The sequence below is a fragment of the Panthera tigris genome, chromosome B1, assembly GCF_018350195.1.
Source record: "Panthera tigris isolate Pti1 chromosome B1, P.tigris_Pti1_mat1.1, whole genome shotgun sequence".
NCBI lineage: Eukaryota > Metazoa > Chordata > Mammalia > Carnivora > Felidae > Panthera > Panthera tigris.
Genome location: NC_056663.1, coordinates 17,502,907 through 17,522,146, shown reverse-complemented (window position 1 = coordinate 17,522,146; position 19,240 = coordinate 17,502,907). Strand labels below are relative to the sequence as shown.

The window sequence follows — 19,240 nt, the reverse complement described above, 5'->3', positions numbered from 1 at the left end:
GGGAACAAAACTTACTTACTCACTCAACAGGGACAAAACTTACTTACTTGTGTATGACACTATCGTTAAAGCTGGAAATGCTGGCAAACTAAAAAGATATTCACAGAAAAATGTATTCGTGCAATAGCTGTCCTATAGCTATGACCATATACGTGTTTTTCCAGAAAACACTACGCATCTCAAAACACTGCAGTGTAGCTTCAATGGAAAATGTGCTTCCACAAAAAGCAGTCACACGAGGATATTCTCAGACTTAGTGAGCATAGGAGCCATTTTTCTTTACAGTGCTCTAAAAACCTTATTTCTTAAGTTTGTCACATCCTAGGCTAGAACAAAATGTAACAGTGTAAAGGATGACTAGGTTGCATTATGTACTGCGGGATCTGTATTCTATTAGCAGGGTCCCTGCCAGGCGTTTCGTAATTAAAACTCTATTGACCCATCTCTTTTTCCTCCAAAGCTGAAGAAGATTATTTAGTAGGTCATAAATTTAAAGGTCATCAGATCTAAGACTGTACAAATGAGCATAGTGCTGCCAGAAATGCCCTCAAAACAAGCATCGCTATGATGAGATCAGAAGCACAAGCAAGAACAAATACTGAGGACATGTTCCATATTTCTAGTTTCATCATTAGATGAAAACACTTTTTTATATCCAAATTCAAGTTTAGGCTCACATAGTTTAAAGACCATGTCCATGATTATGTAAATATAATTAACAAACAGTGTCCATCACTGTGTAATCTGTGTTGTCTTTTTTTTTTTTTTCCCATTATAAAATCTGTCTTGGGAACTGAATGCCAAAATCATAGTTCTTCTCTGTAGCCACTACAGGGATAAATCCATGGAAAATACATTCTTTAATCTGTCTCCCATTAGCAGGATCATCAGCAGATTTTATAAACAGCAGTTATAAACTTGTTTGCCAATTCCTTTTCTTCCTAATGTATGTAAAAAGATCATTTATCTGTGTCCTCAATCTTAAAGTTTTCAAATGTCAAGCCTCATTTGACAGAAAAGACATATATTGTAAAAAATCCTTCCTTATGTCTCAAAAATTTAATTTTCCCTTGAGCCAGAACATTAGGCCTGTGGACCTTGGAGCAGTCTTCAATACCCGACACTTCAGAGAATTAAGGAAAGTGCAAATGGCAAGAGTTAGATAATTTGTTGAATGTTTGCAAGTTATCTTTTTAACATTAACAAAACAAGTTGGACGACCTCCAGAAAATGTCCTTTGGAGATAAGTCTAAGCACAAAAAAAAAAAAAAAAAAAAAAAAAAAGGATTTTTGCTCCCCCGCAAAGAAAATAAACACTTCACCCTAAGAAATAAAATTCCTTCTAGATCTCTAGGTTTTTAGTGCATCTGAATCGGTCATAACTTCAAGTGCACTTTTCTTCTGTGTCCACGATAGAGTCTGCATTAGGCTCCTCTATATATTTTAAAAGATAAAATAAAAGATAAAGTAAACTATAATCTTGATCTAGCCTCTGCCAGATTCATCCAAAAATTAATCTTGGAAAATTCAAGACAAAGCATAGATACATTTTTTTTTTTTTTAATTTCAGACTAAAATAAACGGTCATTTCTCTCTGGAATACATTCATGTGGGCATATAAAGCATATCAGACATGTAGTAATTTAAAACCCTGAAGATTACAGGCCCTCCTTACAAGGAATGATTATTTTATACAATTGAATAATCAGTGTTGTAACAAAAGTTAATTGGAAACAAATTAAAGATAGAGTGAACATTTTTAATTTCAGACAATGGAACAATTCATCCCGTTTCTTTAAAGTGAGTTGCCAACTTTAAATGAATTGTGAGGTTTTTGTTGTTGTTGTTGTTGTTTGAAGTAACAGGAATACAAAGTTCATGTTTAATGTTACAGTTAATGATTGATTTCTGACCCTGACAACTAAAATCCTTTTCTCTGTCTCTCTCTCTCTCTCTCTTTTTTCTCTGGTGCTCAAGTTTTCTTTGGTCTTCAGCTTTGAAGTGGTTGCTTTATAAAACCAAGTAAAAATGCACAATGCCTCCATTAAGTATTGAACCTCCTTCTGACAGATTTCTTTTGTTCTACATAGGACAATCCATTCTTTTCCCTCATTAATTCTAATAAACTCAGACAGGTGGCTGGCCTTCTCAAAGGACTTGCTTTAAAAATATAACAAAACCTGTGTCTACACATATCAAATGAAGGGGAAAGTTAAGCTCCCTTTTGTTGAACTCAATTAGTGTGGACTGCCAAGCTCAATTATTTAGAGGAAGAAAAAAATATTTTCTTCACACAAGTAAGAATTGGCTTGAACCATCCAGATTAGGGGTCAGCAGACTATGACTCACAGGCCAAACAAGGCCCGCTGCCTGGTTTGTTTTTTTTTTATAAATAAAGTTTTATTGGAACACGGTGTGTTCATTTATTTATGCGTTGTCCAAGGTTGCTGTGGTAGCATAGTTGAATAGTTGTGACAGAGATCAAATGGCACATAAAGCCTAAAATATTTACTGTTTGGACATTTGCAGAAAGAAATTTGCCAAATCCTGAGCCAGATAAATATCTCAGCTCTCCACGTCAATCTTGCCTCCATAGAAGGAGCCCAAAACATGGGAGAATAACCCTTTGGGCAGCCTAAACTAACATTATGTTTTATGTTGAGTTTCTGTAAATCTTTATTTTAAAGAAGATGAGGAAGCAAACCATTTCGATCAGGACTTATTTTAATAGGCAATTATATCTGTTGGACTCTAGTTTTGCTGTAGCCTCAAAGGGCATATGGAAACTCTCCCTGTAAACTGCAGCTTACTTAGTTAAAGGCGTTTGTTGGTTTGATATGTGTGGTTTTCTCTTTAATTGCTGCAGGGATTTGGATTGAAGGTGTATTAAAATTTAAAATTCCGATCATTTTGCAAACTTGTCATTATGCATGCTATAGGCAAGTTAGTAGATTTAGTTATGCCAATGATTGCGAAAAGATACATTATTGCTGCATTATAATGCATAAACAGGTTTTATGTTCTTCTGCATAATATTAGAAACCCAAATTTATGGAGTCACAGAGCTGTGATCATCATCCAGGTTTTAAATAAGGAAGCAATTGGTGATTTATATCACACATAAAGAAGTTTCCTTGTCAAGGTGCTTGCTGATCCATGGCATATAATTTGGATAAATGAAACAAACCTTTGATGGGATCATTAGGAATTATTTGCATTCATGGTTTTTTTAGAAGTGTTTTTTTTTTTTTTTTGTGATTGTTAATCTCAGGTGGCACTTACCTCTTCTCAACAAATCTTGGTTGTTCAGAAAATCCATCTGAATAGCTTTTACATCAAAACTTTTAAAATTTAAATGTGTATGTGAAGATCTAGGTGTTGTGTATCAGCAGTTGTTAACATTATAATAAGACAACACACTGGAAGTTATGAGCCTCCTAATGAAAAAACACAGCTTTATCCATTAAGAAGTCTAGCCAAAAATACTCCTCCTCCTCCTCCTCCTCCTAATAATGATAGAACCTAAATCTGATCTAAACTCTAGATACAATTACCAATTAACAGAAAATACAGAGAGCAAAGAAACATGCTAAATCACACTATGAGGCTACAACTCCCAAAATCCAGACTGGGAAAAACTATAGGATAATGGCCTCCTAGTGCCCTAACCAAATAACTGTCAAGGAAAAATAGTGAGGTGTAATGGAACCTACAGATTAATAAAATCTTAAATATCATAAAATCTTAAACATCATAAAATCTTAAACACAATTGCATGTGTTTACCTTATTTGGGTCCTGACTCAAACAATTAAAAATCAGTTTATGACATTTAAGAGATAACTACAAATTTGGGCCCTGGCTAAATATATATAGGGAAGGAATTACTGTCAGTTTTTAAGAGTTAGCTATAAGTTTACTGTAGTTATGTGGGGTTTTTTGTTTTGTTTTGTTTTTAAGAATCCTCATCTTTAGGGGTGCCTGTGTGGCTCAGTCTGTTGAGCATTCGGCTTCAGCTCAGGTCATGGTCTCACGGTTCGTGGGTCTGAGCCCCGCATCAGGCTCTGTGCTGACAGCTCAGAGCCTGGAGCCTGCTTTGGATCCTGTGTCTCCCCCTCTCTCTGCCCCTCTCCCACTCTCTCACGCTCTTCTCTCTCTCTCTCTCTCAAAAATAAATAAATATTTGTTTAAATAAGAAGGCTTATCTACAGGGATGCATGCTAAAATCTTGAAGTTAAAAAGAAAATGTTTAAGATTTGTTTTAAAATGATAAAGGGAGAAAAATTAATTAAAAGTAAAATTTTAGGGGTGCCTGGGTGGCCCAGTTAGTTAAGCCTCTAACTCTTGATTTCAGCTCAGGTCATGATTTCATGGTTCGTGAGATAGACCCCATGTTGGGCTCTGTACTGACAGCACAGAGCCTGCTTGGGATTCTCTCTCTCCCTCTCTCTGCCCCTCCTCTGCTTGCTCTCTCTCTCTCTCTCTCTCTCTCTCAAAATAAATAAATAAATTTAGAACAAATAAGTAAATAATTTAAAAAATAATAAGAGAAAGGGTTAAGAGGGTAAAATGAAACCAGATTGCGAGAGAACATGAATGTGGACACTGGGTGATAAGTACATTGGGCTTACTGTGCTGTGTCTACTTTTGTAGCTATTTAAAATTTCCATAATAAAAAGGTAAAAATATATGTAGGATACCATATAAAGTAAGATGCCTCTTTATGACTAGTTTTACTAATGATTAGCGATAAGTAAAGGAATAGATATAAGTAATTTATTTGGGCATGAAATTAGTTCTGGTACTTGCTTAAACAAAAAAGAATTCACTCTCTGGTTAGCCGTAATAAACAGTTATTTTTAAAAAAAATACATCTGTTTAGGTTTGTTTAACAAAATTCAGGAAATATAGGATTTGTGTTTTTCGGCTCACTTGCAATATGATTTGTAGTTTGTTCTTAAGACGGAATCCTTCACACACTTCTACCTAAATTGTATTCAAATCACGCTTCTTCTGGGTCCACCGCGCATCAGGCAGGCTAGCTGAAGTTGGGCAGTGCTGAACTCAGGCTCTTTCTTCTCCGTTTCTTCCCCAGGAGGGGTCGGATTTCTCTGTGGGAGATTTATGCAGGAAACACAAACAGAGAGCACCCGCACAGCTCTATGCCCCTCACTCACGTCTGTCTTCAAATGCACCAAACATTTATCCCCGCGCCCCTTTCAGGCTGCTGGGTAAAGCTTACCTACTGCGCGAAGCTCACTGCCGTCTCCCAAGTACAGGTTCTGGGGAATGCTACAGACTGCATTTGCAGGGTAAAATAAGTCTAAAATGACCACATGCACACAAAGGGATATGTGGACGTCGGTAATTCAGTTCATATCTAATCAAGTCAACTAAGCTGAAGGGGTACATTTTGAATTCTTTCAGAAATGTTCTCTTATGACAGACTTGACATGTAGGGACATGAAAATCTTTTCACCGCATCCTACAGGTTTTACTCATTAGCAAGGATAGAGTACGCATGTCTTTCTTTTTCCAGTTTTTTTCTCTCCTGTGACCATCACTTGTGGACTTCTCCACAGCTTCATGGTCATAATTTTTACTGTTTAAGTTTCAAATGTTCTTCTAGAAAAAAATCCAGCCAAGTTAATGCACGTGAAAACCTAACGTTTTCTGTGGCAGAGCGGTAAGCGGCTGGAGGGCCAGCTGCTGAGTCCGGGCACCTCGGACCCCAGCGGAGCCCTGGTGCTCGGGACCTCACCCGGACTTAGAAGCGGGTCTTCCTTCTTCTGGAATCTCTTGTCTCCACACCATCCTCTACAGAGCCAGTGGAGTGATGGGCACTTGCCCTGATTAAAACCTGTCATTGTCGGGGCGCCTGGGTGGCTCAGTCGGTTAAGCGTCCGACTTCGGCTCAGGTCACGATCTCGCAGTCTGTGAGTTCCAGCCCCGCGTCGGGCTCTGTGCTGATGGCTCAGAGCCTGGAGCCTGTTTCAGATTCTGTGTCTCCCTCTCTCTCTGACCCTCCCCCGTTCATGCTCTGTCTCTCTCTGTCTCAAAAATAAATAAACGTTAAAAAAAAATTAAAAAAAAACAAAAACCTGTCATTGTCGCCCCGTGACTTACAGTTGTAGCTCTGCCCACAACTACTCAGACTCATCTGTCACCACCCTCTTCCCCGCCTCTGTGCTGTGTATCATCTCCTCCTCCACCAAGCCTGCCCCAGACATGCCATGCTGCTTCTCACCTCTCCAAAAGCCCAGATCACTCTCTTTGCCTGGAATCGATACACACACCCACACACACACTGCAAGCACATGGGTCTGCTTCACAGACACGTAGCATTCCTTCAATACCCTTCTCGGAAGTAACAATCTCTGGTCCACGGACCCTTTATTGTCATCCGTAGGCCATCGCTTCCTACGCTGCTGGTACATCACACTGTATGGGAATTTTTTCGTTAAGTGTCAGCCTGCTATTTTATGAGATCCTTTACTTCCAGCCACTGTGTTTACCTTTATGTCTTTAGCCTCCAGCCCAGCGTCGGGTGCACATTACACCTTCAGCAAGTGTTTGTTGAATGAATAAATGAATAATTTGAATGCCGTAGCTTACCTAGCAAATCCCTGGCTAAGATCTTCTGTAATAGTTCCATCAATTATTTAATAAATGTTTGCTTAGCATTTTGTGTAAGACACAATGCCCACCGTTGTTGTGGTTTACAAAGCTGAGCAGTGTGGTACGGTACCTGGGCTGCTGGAGGGAAGATAGCTAATGTACACGTGTCACTGTATTCAAAACACAAAACACAAAACGCTACACGTTCCATAAAAGAGCGTAAGTGAATTTTTGTGCAAATTAGACAAGGAATAGGGAGGAGGTGCCAAACTTTTTAATGAGATGGAAAGCATTTAATCAAAACAAATTGTTCCAAAGCTGTTGAATAACATTCATATTTTTGAATGAACCTTTGTTTTACTAGGCTTTCAGCTAACGTTTGAAACGTCTTTCTTATAGCTTAGAAGTATAAAGCTGCAGAAATACTAAAGATGTTAGAATCCAGCTGTCTTATTTTCTAAAGAAAAAAGCAGAAGTAGATCTCAGGGCTTCTCTCTCCCATTCTATAACTCTTAACACAGTGACAAACTGCCCCAGATTTTAAAACTTAATTCTGTCTATTGCTATTTGATTTGTGGTAACTGTAGACACAGACCCTAAAATGTGTTTGGAAAAAAAAAAATTGAAAGACAACGTTTTGCTCATGTCTACGCTGTATAGGTTTATTGTAAACTCATTTCAAAATTTGCTTTTCTGTATTGCTTTCTTTTAAGGACTATTTATGGATAAAAATTAAGATGAATACAAAATTATATATAACTTAACTCTGGCAATAAAATAACTTCAAAGTTATTTGAAATATGGATGGTATGTAATGTTTTCTTTGTTTCTCTATGGACTTTGAAGCATTTGGCAAATGATAAATCCATATGGACAGAAAATAACATATGATTTTATATCATACAAACTGGTATAGTTGATGTTGGCAAATAAAGCTGATTATTAGAGGTGTAGAGAGGGTAAATGTTGGATAAAGATAATAGTCAAGGGGCGCCTGGGTGGCTCAGTCGGTTAAGCGGCCGACTTCGGCTCAGGTCATGATCTCGCGGTCCGTGAGTTCGAGCCCCGCATTGGGCTCTGTGCTGACCGCTCAGAGCCTGGAGCCTGTTTCAGATTCTGTGTCTCCCTCTCTCTGACCCTCCCCCGTTCATGCTCTGTCTCTCCCTGTCTCAAAAATAAATAAACGTTAAAAAATTTAAAAAAAAAGATAATAGTCAAGTGGACACCAGAAAGGAAGTGACTTACTTACCTATTTGATATGAAAAATCATCTGTCATATTCTTGAGAGTATTTTCCAGTATCTGTTGCTAAGTGTGTCCCCTTTCAGAGAAATCTGGAAATAAATACTACAGTTCAGTTATAGGTTTGTCTACAGTTGTGGCTGCCAACTTTCAACTTCATAAATTGACAGAATTTCAAATATAAATTTGGGGATTAACATAGAGTCATCAACCTTTAAAGCTCTTGTCCAGTAAGAATATTTTTTTAAGTTTATTTATTTATTTTGAGAGAAAGAAAATGAGGGAGGGGCAGAGAGAGAGAGAGATAGAGAGAGAGAGAGACCCAAGCAGGCTCCCTGCTGCCAGTGGAGAGCCCACTGAGGGGCTCGAACTCACCAACCGTGAGATCATGACCTGAACCGAAATCAAGAGTCAGACATGTAACTGACTGAGCCACCCGGGTGCCCCCAGTAAGAACACTTTTTAAAAGAAAAGAAAAAAATCATTGTAACAGTGACCATATTTCAAAAGAATGTTCTAATACCAAAATAGTGGGAAGGGTACAATATCAGAATAGAGAACAATATTTCAGGAAGAAAAAATGATTGTAAGGGCCACTATATTATACTAATTTTTCTCACTTCAGAATGGACTGGTGATGCTTTTAGCTCATTTAGTAACTAGGAACCACCAGAGGAAGGGAGGGAAGACCAAAAGGATTCAACGAAAACTTAATAAGAGTACAGAAGTGGGGAAAGAATATCTTATTTGTGAAAAGGCTTATTTCCTAGAAGTAAGCGTTCGTTTTTTATTTCCATGTCTCCCCTTTGCTCCAGGCGACATAGCCAGTGCGGCCAACTCACTGGGCTCTCATGAAACTCTCACACTTAGCTTCAAGTTTTAAAGAACCGCAGAAATTTCTGAGCGTATTGTAGTATTTATTTTAGAACGTTGCTCATATTCTTGGCAAGTAATAAAACAGGACCTAACATATTTGGGGCTTAATAATGCTGTAGGCTTCTTTGAAAGGCTTCTAATCAAGACTTGGAAAATGGCCTTCCTAAGATCTTTTCAAGATGAAAACTGCTGGCACATAATACTTGACCCCAGAAATCAGTAATCTTGTTCTCAGCTGAGCCCACATCTACCTACAGCCCATATTCTTTCAACATCTGCAATGTCACATGCAGGCAAGGGCCAGGTCCTAGGGCACTGTCAGTACCAACATGAGTCCTGACCTACAAATGACTTAAAACCAGATATGCACACCGAGGCAATAGAGACTCAGAGTGACTTTTTAAGAAGGAAGGCGTGATTATGAATGTTCGTTAACAGCACTGCAAACTAGTTCGGAAACTTACCTTGGGATTTAAGTCCAAAAACTACTTCAGTGTTGGTCATTGTTGTGATGTTTCTAAGCCATGATATTAGCTGATCATAAAAACAACAACTATTACCCTATATAAAAAGCAACATGCCAAAAGGAAAAAAAAATGTTGAGGCTATGGCATGATTGAAAAACATTGGGACTACATAGATAAGCCTCTTCTTGCATGGTGTTTTTCTAACTTTTAAGTTTCCGGCTCTCCTTCCAGCTCTGCCAGTGTTTAGCAACGTACAGGTTTAGAAAAGTAGTATGGTGTATATGGAGCCTTTCAAGATGTTAACATAAGGACAGTGAACACACCCCAATGACCTCAAAGAATAATATGACCAAAGAGACACTAATAATTTACAGGTCATGCACACGTAGTCACATATTGCATACGAAAGAGCAAATCTAAAAACCGTTGTTAGTAAATTGTTGATATCTAACTCAATAAATCTGAATTTTGGAGAATGATCGTGGTATAAATGTTAAATGTGTGTTAGTGAGAGATCTGCCTTCACATCAAAGCCTTTCTGAGTTAATGATAGTGGCTATTACATTCCATATATAATGTCAATGTCTCGAGAACACTTTGGCAGAAATAGTACCATTTAACTTAGCCCACTTTTTGTCCTTCACACATCCTCTGTTAAGAAATAAATTATTGTGCTAAAGAAAGGAGTTTGTGATATTAAATTAACAGATATAAGCTAAGCACTTCAGCTGGAAATGCCACCTTTGGAGTTATATCCTTTATAAATTGTTATTGGAAGTTCTGAAAAATCAATTTTAACCTTGTACAGGAACTAAAAGCAAAATAATCATGAAGTGTGTGGAGACAGAAAGGAACCATAAGCCAAAGAATAGAAAAATGTGGACTTTCGGTGGTGAAAACAATAAATCCTAGATACATTGGTCCAATTTCAATAGTAAATCAGTTTTTGATTATTTTATACTCTATACACTTTTCTGCCATTATTAAAACAATAAATAACATCCGAGAAGCAAAACTTGTGACTAAAAAAACCCAATTTCACTAAAAGGAGATAAAATCTTATGCTTTAAAAGCGCAGGCAACTATTTAGCCCCAATGAACGTATGGTGTTCCATACTTCATGCTTAGAATTCACTTAGCCCTCAAAAGAGAATTTAGTTATGGTGTAAGACCAATTAATGACTCATTGGTCCTCCCTTATTTTCCTACAGACAGACACCCGTTGAAGTCAAATCTCAGGCTGAAGACTGAATTTAGTCGGACAAATCGAGACTCACATCTTTAAACCTGTCTCTTCACCCAAATCATTAGGACAATGGTCCTCACCTGCCTCATGTGGTTAATCAGCAGATTCAATGAGAAAATGTATTTGAATGCTATCACATATTAAGCATTCAAAAGAACCAGCAGTAGTAGCATTAGGAAAAGTTGTAATATTAAAGTACATGAATTAGAACAAGGGAAAAGAACTGAATTAAATATTTCATGGCATTAGGCATGATAATCTGATTCATCATTCTCAAGTAGGATGGTGTTGCCGATGGAATTTGAATAGTCCGTGCAGAAGGAGATCTTGCAGCCCGTTCTTATTAGGAATGTCCTTACTACTAGGATAGAAAGAATTGAAGCCTGTTGGCCAAAGCTGCTTCTTCCTTTGAGAGTGGTCGCCTGGCTCTGCCACACCTTGCTTGTTTAAATTCCATTTTTCCAGGCTTCCAATATTGCCCAACCTCTCTTGATCATATCCTTGCGATTCTTCCCTTGGATATGCTAACACGCTCAACCCAGTTACAGTCTTACAGACCCACAAGTCATTCTTCCTTCTCCTTGTGATCTGAGATGATCAGTTAAGGAACTGATCTTACGGTTTAATTTTCTGAAGGACAAACTTCACCTCTATTCCAAGTCGAATGGGACACCACCAAGAATAATCAAGAACATCTGCAAAATGCAGTCATTTTTTTTTTTTTATCTTCGTGTAGTATGAAATCCAGTTTGACTCTAGGTTGTGTTAAACCTAGGATCTGACATGTCTGGGCATATCTGGAAGACGAGTCAGGTCAACCTGGCAAGACTCTGTTTAAATGACAGGTGGGAAGGTTCCTTGAAATATATCTATCTCGAGGGAGGCTTTACTCAAGATACACACGTTTAGTGAAAGGACGGCAGAGTGCCTTGCAGAGGCGATTCTGAGCACAAGATCGTTTCTGTCACTGACATGTTCTTGAGTATGTGTCCACTATGCTTAAGTTCTAGGAAAAGGAGCTGAATTAAAACCGGGAAGAAGACCCAAAAGAGCCATATATTACAATCCCACCAAGAACAAAAGCACTACTAGGCTAACCGTCTTATCATTTCTGCAAAAATGTTGCTCAACTTTGAGCATCAGAAGCAAGAACTCAGTGAACTGAGGGAGACAGCTGGACCTACCAGTGCCAGGAAATCCAGGAGAGTTCCATGAGGCCCCTTAGGGCCCTCAGGCATATCCCCTTAGCAGAATTAATCACAACAAAGGGAAAGGTCCATCCAGAAAGAAAAATTAAAGCCACTCGTGGTATTTCTCCACAAAGCATCCCCAAAGTGATCTCAAAATTCCTTGGGGCTAGAATTTAAGCTGCTTGGGATCTCCATGGAGGAAGGCTAGGGAGTCAGCAAAACTCTGTTTTCTTTCTGCTCTAGTAACTTTGTTTTTACATCCAGGTCATTGTGAAAGAGGAACTGTGTAAATAGATTACATTAACATATTATTTCAAACAGTTTCAGCTAATCAACCCAGCTTTTTTTTTTTCTGTTTTTCTTTTTTTCCAGTATCACAGTGTTTATTGATAGATACAAGTATATAAAATCAGGGCATGAACATGACTTGATAAATTAACTAGACTTAATTTCAAACAGTTTTTGGCCAATCAACTCAGCTCTTTAAAACCATATGCTGGTCCTTCATGATAAACCATAGTTGGACATAGAGAAGGAAACTTCTCATTTGTTCTGATAAGGAGGACTATTTTTTTTTTTTTTAATGAATGTTTTCCTTATTTTTGAGAGAGCGTGTGAGTGGGGTAGGGGCAGAGAGAGAGGGAGAGAGGATGACTATTTTACAGTGCACCCAACAAGCCAAATGTAAAGATTAGAATCCATTCTTTCAAGCTACCATTTTATATATATTATCAAACCAGGCAATAATTGTTAAGAACATGGACAGTGGAAACAATTTGCATGAGTTCAGTCAAGTGCCAGCTAAAACACTGAGCTCTTTCTCTATCTAGCTTATTTGTAAAATAAAGACAATACTTGTAACCACCTCATGGTGTTGTGAGAATTAAAAGAGTTAATGTCTAAAGTACTTAGAACAATGCCAGGTACTTGCTTAAGGTTAGCTGAGTAAAACTTAGTTAATAAATGACTAAATACACATTCATCCCACAAATATTTATTGAGTGCACATAAAAGCATAATGAGAACTTCTGATACTGGGGATATGGGAAAGAACAAAACACACAAAATTACCTTCCTCAAGGAGCTTATATTCTGAGTATTCCGTGAACCATAATCAATAGCTAAATACTCCAGGGTACCATATTAAAATGTTTCCATACAATCAGGCATTCAGGGCTCGTAATGTCTCACGTTCCATATAGCACTACTAAAGATCAAAATTTTTGCCTACATTTTGAATACTTTTTTTTAGCATGAATATCCAAAAGTAGAAATCCTGGGTCAAAAGTTGCCAACATTATATTTTAAGGAATAGATGCCTGATTCTTCAAAATAGTTGTGGATAAACCTCTTTGGAAAGTAGCTAAAATGATGATGGCCAGCACTCTAATTTCTGACTGTGTTAATAAATTTATTTGCAAAAATATAAATATTTTTTTATATTTATTTGCAAAAATATAAATAACCTTAGACCTCTGCTAATATAATAGATTTCAGTTATATTGTACTCAAAGAACAGCTCTTCATGGCAAAGCCTTTTTTGGAGGGTGGATTCCATGCAGAAGTTATGAACTTGTGATTAGAGAAGAAGCCATCGATTTTCACCATTTAGGTACACTTAAAAGCTTCAAGAATTAATATGTTTTGAAGCACGAATGGCCCCATATTAAGACAGGTTTCAGGGGCACTGGGCAGCTCAGTAGATTAAGTGACCAACTCTGTTTTTTTCTTTTTTTCCCCTTTTTTCTTTTTTCTTTAATATTTATTACCTTTGAGAGACAGAGAGAGAGCATGAGCCAGGGAGGGGCAGAGAGAGAGGGAGACACAGGATCGGAAGCAGGCTTCAGGCTCTGAGCTGCCAGCACAGAGCCTGATGTGGGGCTCGAACCCATGAACTGTGAGATCATGACCTGAACCGAAGTCGGATGCTTGACCGACTGAGCCACCCAGGCGCCCCTCTTTTGTTTTCTTTTAAATTGTCCTGTGTAAGGGCACCTGGGTGGCTCAATCAGTTAAGCATCCGACTTCGGCTCAGGTCATGATTTTTTGGTTCATGAGTGTGAGCCCCTCGTCAGGCTCTGTGCTGACGGCTCAGAGCCTGGAGCCTGTTTCAGATCCTGTGTCCCTCTCTCTCTGCCCTTCCCTGACTCTAGCTCTGTCTCTCTCTTTCTCTCTCTCAGAGATGAATAAACATTAAAAAATTTTTTAACTGTCCTGTTTATTATGTATTTGAAGATTCAAAACAATATAAAATCCATGTGAGAAGAAATTGAGCTCAGAAGTCATACATAAATAGATTCTAGTAAAACCAATTAAAAATTTCCAATTGAAATCACATAATCTGCCCATTTCTTCACTGGGTTATTTGTTTTTCGGGTGTGGAGTTTGGTGAGCTCTTTATAGATTTTGGATACTAGCCCTTTGTCCGATATGTCATTTGCAAATATCTTTTCCCATTCCGTTTCATATATTAAAATAAATAAATAAATAAAAAATAAAAAAAATTAAAACAAAACAAAACAAAAAGACATCACATAATCAGCGACAGGCACTTCAGCATCACTCCTAGCTTCGCCATGGCACCTTGTTCAGCTATAAACGTGGCATTAGAAAGCGTCTGAGAACCGTTTTACCAGCAAGTGTATAAAATCTGTGATCTGGCCTCCTTGAGCAGCTACACAGTAGGACGCCTTTGGGGAAGGAATCAGTCTCTGTGTACGGGCCTAACTTGAATTCTAGAACTACCGGCAAAAGAATAGTCCTTCCTTAAACCAATGATTGTTCCCACTGAACTGGCAACTTAAAAAGAAAAGTACTTGGGGTGCCTGGGTGTCTCAGCTGGTTGTGTCTGACTCTTGATTTCGGCTTCGGTCACGATCTCACGGTTCGTGAGTTCAAGCCTCGCGTCGAGCTCTGCACGCTGACAGCACAGAGCCTGCCTGGGATTCTCTCTCTCCCTCTCTCTTTGCCCCTCCTCCACTCTCTCTGTCTCTCAAAATAAATAAACTTAAAAAAGGAAAAAAAGAAAAAGAAAAGCAATATCCAGGATTGGGTAGGGTACAGGGACACAGGAATTCTCATACACTTCAGATGAGAGTGTCCATTAATACAGGCTTTCAAAAGGCAGCATTGGCTAGTGGTTAGTGACAGGAGTTTGGAGTCAGGAAGACCTTCGTCTCAGTTCTGGTTTTCTTACTTCCCGGACATGTGAAATTGGCCATTTTTTAAGTCCTTTAGCCCCCCACCCCCCGCCTTTTTTTTTTTTTTTTTTTACCATCTTTAAAATGGGTATAATGATAAAATCAAATTTTAATGTCATAATGCAGATTAAAATACAGTGCCTAGCACGCCATAAGCATTCCTGTGTTTGGTTCCATTATGATTATCACTTCTTAAGATTGTAATTTGGCAATATACACAAAGCCTGTAGGTTAAACATTAGCTTCTGAGCCAGAAATTCCACTTTTAGGAATTCAGCCTTAGTAAATAATTAAGGGCACCCACAATGATTTAGCTGCCAGGACACCGTGGAATTTCAGAATCATAATTCTGAATATCCCTCGTATGTGTTGGGTTTGGAGCTAGAACAAAAAGATAGAAAGTGAGATGATAGTAACTCCAGGTCTTACTTGCTGGTAAATAGCCTTTCTGGAATACTTTCGAAGTGAAATAAAGAATTTAAAATTCTGATTATTGTACCAGAATAATGCTATCTGGAATAATGGTCTTGAAGTTTAGGGTGAAAAACACACTTTAGAAAATAATTGTCAATTTGAGACTTTCCCTGAAGCTTTAAGTTTGGGTTTTGTTTCTCATCTCTAGTGAAGAAATGCTTTTAGCTGACAATAACTAATTAATAACAAGATTAGCCCCGGGGCAGTATTTACTTGGTGTGATTCCCTAAACCCCCTGTATTAAAATTCACTGGTTTGTTTGTTAAACATACAGATTCCCATGTTCATCTCAGGCCTGCTAAATCAGAATCCTGGACAGGGGGTTGGAAATCTGTACATTCTAAAAGCACCCAGAGGTTAAACAGGCTGAAGTTTTGGTTCCGGTCCCCATGGGGATGGAAGAACGCTCGCCCACCCAGGAGAGCAATTGCAGATCTTCTCAAGTTGAGAGATTCAAGGTCGGGACCTCTCATGCATTATTTGAAAAGACAAACATAGAAAGAAATGACTTTTTAAAGGAAAAGGGAAGAATGCAGGGTTATTTTGCATTTTGCTGGCTTGTGAAAATGTATTAGATCATTTTAAATACGACCATTTGTGTCCTCATCTGCTTCTGTATATGTATATTTCCAGGATTGTATTCAGTACGTTTTTCCTTAGGCGTTTCATCTGTAAAGAATGTACCTATAAGCATTCCATTCCTTAAGGGGCACTTGCTTATAAACTCTTACACCCCTAAGAAAAAATAACAGCTGCCCAGAGCCTAGCTCTAGCAAAGGGTCTCATTTTTCTCTCTCCACTCTCTTTGTTGGTATAAGCCTTAAATTTATCGTCACAGATGAATGCAGTTGAAAGATTGGCTTTCAAAAGGTCAACATGGTCCACTCAATGGCAACCATTCTGTAGAACAGAACGAGTTCCCTCTGCATCCTTTTGACGTTGTGAGTCGTTTCTCACTTAGGTTGTGTGAGGTGACAATGAAAAACTTGATAATCCATTTTTAACTTGTATATCACTTTTTCAAGCAATTCAGTTTTTAAAAAAGTAAGAGCAGCATTTTAGTAACCCAGACTCTATGGTAGACCTTTGCTTTGGAACCTTCCATACATAATGCCATAAAAGTTTAAGATGTTTAAACATGACAGTGGCTCAAGGAAATTGCTGATGAACTAAAGAGAAAGGGGTAGCTGTTTCAACTGATGTGGAATTTCTTAATTGGTCAAAGATTTATGTATCTGTGTACATTCAATTTATATATGTCAAATATGCATATGTATCTTTGTCTATACAGTAGGCTATGCCTACCTATTATATAATTATTAGGCATAAAAAGGGTTCACATTAATGACAAAATTAAAATTTACTTTAATGCAGGCTGGAGTTTTAGGTGTTTCCCCCCATATTCCAATATCCAAAATCTGAGTCTACTATGTAAAATCTGATACCATGTATTTGTGATTGAACATGGTGGCCCTGGCACCAACCAGTCCCATCCACTCTATCCTAGCTCCCATTTTCCCCACTCGCACACATACGCACACAAGTTATCCACACGGAAACAGACAAAATCTTCCGATGTGATTTCTCAATAACGGAAATTACAAATCTCCACAGTAAGGTGTCATACCTAAATGCCCCAGTCTGAGATCCCTTGTGTTTTAGAAAGGGCTGTAAGTTCCCATCCAATGTCCATCCCTCTCACACACAGCTGAGGCACCCTTTGGGCACTAGTCCAGTCTCCTGGCCTGGGGAGTGAGAAATCCTGGCCAAGGGCCAACAGGGCAGAAAGAGGAGAAGGACCTCAAGAGCATGTTCTCCTGGCATCTGGGACTCTTGAGGCAGCGGGATGGAGGTAGGGTGTGAAGACCAGAGTGGGGAAGCAAGGAGGGGACAGTCGATAGGCATAGCTTTCAAATACAGCCAAAGCTGGCAGACAGGTCCCGAGCCTTTAGCATTAGACCCCCAGCACCTGTATCCACAGATCGCTCTCTTTAGGCAAGTGGGGGAGTCTAGAGAGGGACATTTATCAAATGTTCTTACCCAACCCCCTGAGCGTTCTTTGAAAGATTGTTTTCTAAGCCTCCACTGTCCCAATAACCTGCAGTTCTCATTTACAAATTTAAAAGAATATGAATCTTACTGTTCAATTAGAATGTAAGGTTTCTTTAAAGCCTAGAAAATGACACTTTGGCATAAACACATTTTCTGCAAAGAGTAAATAACTACAGTTAGAGCCTGTCTTATTTCAACTGAGAGAAATTTCTGTAGCTAAACACAACACTGGAGCTGGAATAGGAGCAGGGAGGCCACGGGAGGAAAGGAAACAGGAAGGGCAGACCAAAGGCATCTGACCCGATCTTCACTCTGCGACTTCATAGCTTTCCCGAGGACCTGCCCGTCTCCTCAGTGATGGAAACCGGAGATAATGTAGATGCACTTTTGGTATTTAATGTTCTCCTTGGCTGGGCACAAAGTGCGTTGGCCTGAATGCTGCCCGACTTTGCCTGGGTGTGGCAGACTTCTCTACTCGGCAGGTCGGTAGTGCCTACTATTCATGAAACTCCTACAGCGACAGAACAAGATGCTGTTACATTATCCATTTGGAAATTCTCTCTCGCACCTCTGCCCTCCCTTTGGAGTTGCCTTCTCTACTTACCGCCGTCCCTCCAGCCACCTTCTTGAACGTTTCCTCCGTCCAAACACAGGTCCTGTCTTGGGCTTCTCACTCTACCTACTCTTCCAGGGCAATCTCATCCATTCCTGTGGCTTCGGCTATGATCTTTACATCCACAATATTCTACCCTGAGTGGGGAGTTCTAGATCTAACATCCAAGTTCACATTAAACAACTCCCCCTGAATATCCTGCAGGCACTTCAAGCACCAGCATCTAAGAAGGAACTCATCACTGTTTACCGTCCCCCAGAGGCTGCGTTCCCCAGCTGGGCACAGGACGCCATCACTCTGTCCCTCGGTCGGCAACCTGGGCATTGCCCTGGGCTCTTTATTCTTTCACACGAGTCCCCTCTCCCTGCCACACCGCACATTGAGACAGTCACCAAATCCTGTTGTCCTAAAGGATTCTACCACTCTCCATTCCCCTGCGTCTAGCCTCGTCCAGGCTAACGGCTCTTTCCTCTGTTGAGGAAAAATGGTGTTTCATATTCCCGTCTGTCCTCATTAGTCCCAATTGGAAAAATCCAACGCGTTCTAAAATGCAAAACTCATGAAGCCAATTCTTCTCTGGACTATGTCAGTACTTTTCTGTGTTCATGGATTCAAATCTAAAAGTTCTAATGCTGCTGCTTTATCCTTCTAGCCTTAATAGACCGTTATGCTCCTCTCTTGCCACGGGCATTATCTTTAACTTGTTTTTCTTTATGCAATTTGAGATACAAAGCTCCAAGCCATCTCAGTACTTACCTTCATTCCAGATTGTTCTTTCAGCTTGAACTCCACCCTTGCTTTGGCCTGGCCACTTCTTCATGGTACTTGTGATAATATGACTTTTTCTTTTTTAATCTTTATTTATTTATATTTGGGGGGGGGTGGGGAGGGGGGACACAAGTAAGGGAGGGGTAGAGAGGGAGACACAGATTCCCAAGCAGGCTCCAGGCTCTGAGTTAACAGCTCAGAGCCTGATGGGGGTTTGAACCCACAAACTGTGAGATCGTGACCTGAGCTGAAGCCGGCCGCTTAACCGACTGAGCCACCCAGGCACCCCAATAATATGACTTCTGAAGACTGGCCTTCCCCAGCTCTCAAGCCGGTTAGATCCCTGAGACAGCCTGGCTGCTTTCCTATGCCAAATTGACTCTCCTCATCTTTCACAATAACAACCTGGGTGGTGTTCATGCCACAAGGTGACCAGCCAAAACGCTCACCTTCTGTGCAGGAGAGGTCATGTGACCCAGCTCTGGCCAATAAGAGC

The 19,240-nt window shown here is 39.4% G+C and overlaps 2 long non-coding RNA genes across 6 annotated transcripts in view; one reads left to right on the top strand and one right to left on the bottom strand.

Moving 5' to 3' along the window:
• LOC122237847 overlaps positions 1–7,951 on the bottom strand; it is a 39,212-nt gene extending 31,261 nt beyond the window's left edge. Inside the window, exons 1-2 of one of the 2 annotated variants that reach the window (XR_006216522.1) lie at positions 7,867–7,951; positions 4,932–5,110 (exon numbers count right to left, since the gene is read on the bottom strand). This is a non-coding gene — a long non-coding RNA (uncharacterized LOC122237847). The remainder of the gene's footprint in view (positions 1–4,931; positions 5,111–7,866) is intronic. The other variant, XR_006216521.1, reaches the window with a different exon arrangement.
• Positions 1–19,240, top strand: part of LOC122237846 — a 122,262-nt gene that overhangs the window by 67,387 nt on the left and 35,635 nt on the right. For 3 of the 4 annotated variants that reach the window (XR_006216517.1, XR_006216519.1, XR_006216518.1), the window contains one exon: positions 10,413–10,685. The exons of the other annotated variant lie outside the window; for it this stretch is intronic. This is a non-coding gene — a long non-coding RNA (uncharacterized LOC122237846). Of the gene's footprint in view, positions 1–10,412; positions 10,686–19,240 lie in introns of those variants that run through there. 4 annotated transcript variants of the gene reach the window in all.